We start from the raw sequence: 4,068 nt of genomic DNA, 5'->3' as shown, positions 1-4,068 counted from the left end.
TGCGTAGTTTAATCAAGGTAGTCGAGTGAGGAGGTAAAAAAGCACTCCCCGTCGATAAATCAATCATCGTCGCCCGTGTGACTGGATATAAAAATAACGGATTCATTTTAACCAATCTCTGGAAGCTTCGATGCGGTTATTTTTCCTTCCTTATTTCTTCATTCCTATGAATTTACTCTGTAGTAGAGGAAACACAAAAGTGGGAAACTGCAGGCATCCTTGGTTAGTGGTGGATTGTGTTCAGGGAGCATCAGCACATATCAGTTCCGTTAATAAGTCTGTTGGGGATATACCTCAGTGGTAGAGTGCATGCTTTGCATGTATGAGCATCTCCAGGTGCTTTATATTTCTGTGCTCACATTGCAATCTTCTGTTGAATGTGAACTCTTTGCTGATGTTAATAGAGAGCCAAGTTCACACAATTAAACTCAGGCACACTCGAAGTGCTACGGTGTTGCTCTGCTGTTTTAAATGTACCTCTAAAGCATTTAGTTCTGTTAACTACCAAATGATTTGAACTCATTTTATGTCATATTCAGGAAATCCAGAGGTCTTCAGACGTGTCGTGGCTGTTGAAGAAAAAAACTGATGGACCAAACAACGACATTCGATGATTACAAGAAATTCAAGAAACACAACAGTCCGAATACAGGTTTGAATCCCGAACCCTTAATTTAAAAGACAAAGCGAAGGATACGACCTGTAAACTCTCTTCGTGTCTTACAGTTTATGATATAAAAAAAATTTACTTTCAGAATAATTTCTTGCTGCTGACTATTTATTGAATTTTAACAAAATGTTTTTTAATTTTTAACAAAAAAGTGTGCACACTTATAGAACCAAGGCATTGAAAGTTTTTTTAATTGTTGTTCCAAAAAATGTTCCATTTGTTTTCGTTCTTAATGTTGTTGATTAAAAGATCTTATTAAATGCGAAAAAATCTGAATGTGAAAAAAGGTCAAAATGCTATTGAAAAAATCAGTAATGTGAGGAAAGATGAATTGTGGGAGCCCCTTACCGCCCCATGTTATGCTGTATTTCTCACTCATTCTACTGGGAGTGGTGCCGTCGCTTCTGGATAAAGTCTGTCAGTAGACATTCCAGACGGGTCAGGTACTGTATGACTGCGCTTCGGCACAAGAAGAGACATGTGACTTGCGAGGATCACGACAGTGTCATTCACTGTCTAGAGCCCGGATAGCTCAGTCAGTAGAGCATCAGATTTTTAATCTGAGGGTCCAGCGTTCAAGTCCCTGTGTGGGCGTTTGTGTTTTCCTTAAGTGTATTGTGAATTTAATTATAAATCGTATTTTATCTTCCACTCTTCTAGCTGTACTGTCGATATTTTAAAAGTTCATCACTTGTATTTTCTTTAGTGTTTCCTTTCACAAACCGAAAATGTTCAAGACTATTTTGTCACCCCACTCCACGTAGATAATCACAGGAAAAGAAAGGAAACGCAGTGAGGAGCTCACACAGTGAGTACTCTTGAATACAACAAGAGGAAAGGCACACTGTACATCTGCAGAACATCACGTCCGAGTTTACAGTGACAGCAGAGATTGGAAGCGAAGTAATTTTTTATCACTCGCTTGCTCAACGATCTCTCAACAGATGTCTAATAATCACGTTCAGAAAGGTGACGATACATTTTTATTTTAACTAAGTAGCCTTAATGGCAACACAGTTGTAGGAGTCCGGCTTTTCTTATTTCTTCTGCAGAACCAGTGGTATCGGAATATACTGATCCGCAAAATAAGCGCTTTCGGTTTCTGATCGTTTTTATTGAGCGCTGCTCTAAACTTTATATTTGCTTTTGCTGGTTTTCCTCATTAAAAAAGACATTTCTCTAATTACATGATTTCATGATCAACGAGGAGAAAGAAGGAAAATATATAATTCATTATAAGAACCACAGGCAAGATGGCTGGTGGTCTAAGGCGTTCAGGTCGCAGTGAGACGTTTGTTTAAATCGTACTTCTAATGAGTACTCTTTTTCTCGTTAGAGTAGAAACGATAGAAGCCTTAAGTGGGAAAAAAATCACAACATCTCGCATTTCACGTGTTTAATGTTAACTGTCTCAGCGGTTGCCTCGGTGATTGATGGCTCTTCTCCCTCGCAGGGTGACGGTAAACTTCTTCAGAGAGGGAGTCTCCCACGCACGGCATTTCTTTATCAAGAGCCGAGACAACAGAAACAGACTTCCAGCTGACATTAATTACTTCATGAGCGTTTATGACCATATTTAAAAAGCTGAGAGCAGGTGAAAAAGTCTTTTGAAATGAGAAAATATCTGCTGACAGTAAACAGAGCTGACGCTCAGCTGCGAACAAGCACTCCTCGTAAGTACAGTGCTGAGTAACCTCACTTGTCGCGCGAGAGACCGGGGTACATTTCTGTGACAGGGCGCTGGTTAAATTTTTTAACAACTTGACTTCATTTAGAAAGTGTGTACTGTGTACTAAGTTTCGGACTAGTTAGTGCAGTAGAATATGGAGATCATCTCCAGCTCTGAGCTCAACTGCAACAAGCAGCCGTGCTGAACAAAGTCAGAGCCCAGCTTAACGTGTGCTCAGTGTGGTGCTCAGGACTCAGGGGTATTGTTGTGGTTATAATTAGCACAAACTGCAGGGGCTCTGAATCAGAACATTTCAATTTATCTGATCAGTAAATTAAAATGCAGGACACGTTAATATAGGATTATTACTGTGTCTCTGTCCTGTTTGTATATAACCCAATGTTCCTCACAGTTTAAAAGATACCAGTAAGGACTCTTAACTCCTAATTTGGTACTCATTGCAAATAGTCCCAAAACAAGCACGTCTGACAGCTGCGGGGTTGAAGGTGAACATGTATCGTATTGTAATGGCTTCTATTTCCACTGATGAATGAGACAGATTCATGAGGAGATCCTACGCACAACTAAGCGAACACATCGCTATTTCGATCTGATGTAGATGATCCATTTGTGTCAGCAGTACTATAAATGTAAGTCTTATACACTTTCAGGGGCTGCATCTGTAGCGCTTCATCTAAGAAGACTGTTTTACTTTACCGCATGGTTACATTCACCCACCCAATTTATTCTCAGAATACCCAATGGCTCAATAACCCTGTTTTCCCCTGGGAACCACCAGTGTACAGTCCAATTCCATTCAAAAATATAACAAATATATTAAATTAATATATTCAATTAACAAATATATTCAATGAACTGTGTAACACAGAGCTGGAAAGGTGAAACCAGGATGGCTGAGCAATCGAGCAACTGAAACTATCGACCAGGATGGCTGAGTGGTTAAGGTGTTGGACTTAAAGCCCAATGGGCAAATGTTTATGTGGGTTCAATCCCTGCTCCTATAATTTGCTTTTGAAGTGACAGAACACTTTGAAGATTTACACTCTATTAAAATATGGATTTACTAAATTTCAGTTCTCTTCACTCCCTGGGATAACTGAACTCTCACAATCGCATACTGAAGGCTTTGCATGCATTAGCTGTGATACAGCTCCTAATTAAGACAGAATTAAACTCTATCAATAATAAGTGACATGTTTTAAATAAACGCGTATTGATAAACTTCATTATTAATAAAAGTGGTGTGACGGGAAAGCAAATTAAATATTACAATGATATTCCAAGCAACTGTTGTGTGCCGGAGCCAAATGTCGTCCACTGTAGGCTTTGTAAATTGTTTAAAAATTGTAAGTGAAGGTCAAAACTTATTGTTGAGATAATCAACAATTTGTTGATTCCTGCAGTTACAGATTAAAATGTGAGAAGATTTTCTCTGGGTTTATCTCTGTCCGAGTGCCTGATGTGAATATGCTGAACGTAGTGTCTTTGATTTATGTACTCAAACAACCAAAGAATCCTATTCTCGTCCTCCTATGGTTTGTCAAACGTGATTTTTTCAAATTGGGTGTGATTTCTTTTAGTCTTTTGCTCCTGTACTAGAGCAGTAATGTTTCTAGACGTGCATGAACATGTCACATTTCTACACGTAGATAACACAAGATAACACGTACACAAGAACGGATGTAACAGTACAGGACATAAAGTGAGG

At 38.9% G+C, this 4,068-nt stretch overlaps 1 non-coding gene across 1 annotated transcript; it reads left to right on the top strand.

Annotated features, from left to right (window-relative positions):
* The first annotated feature begins 1,191 nt into the window (after window positions 1-1,191).
* On the top strand, window positions 1,192-1,264 carry trnak-uuu (transfer RNA lysine (anticodon UUU)). The gene has a single exon. It is a non-coding gene; the product is annotated as a tRNA-Lys (tRNA).
* Window positions 1,265-4,068: the final 2,804 nt, after the last annotated feature.

Source organism: Lepisosteus oculatus, chromosome 14 (assembly GCF_040954835.1).
Source record: "Lepisosteus oculatus isolate fLepOcu1 chromosome 14, fLepOcu1.hap2, whole genome shotgun sequence".
Taxonomy (NCBI): Eukaryota; Metazoa; Chordata; class Actinopteri; order Semionotiformes; family Lepisosteidae; genus Lepisosteus; species Lepisosteus oculatus.
This window is presented reverse-complemented; position numbering and strand designations above follow the sequence as displayed.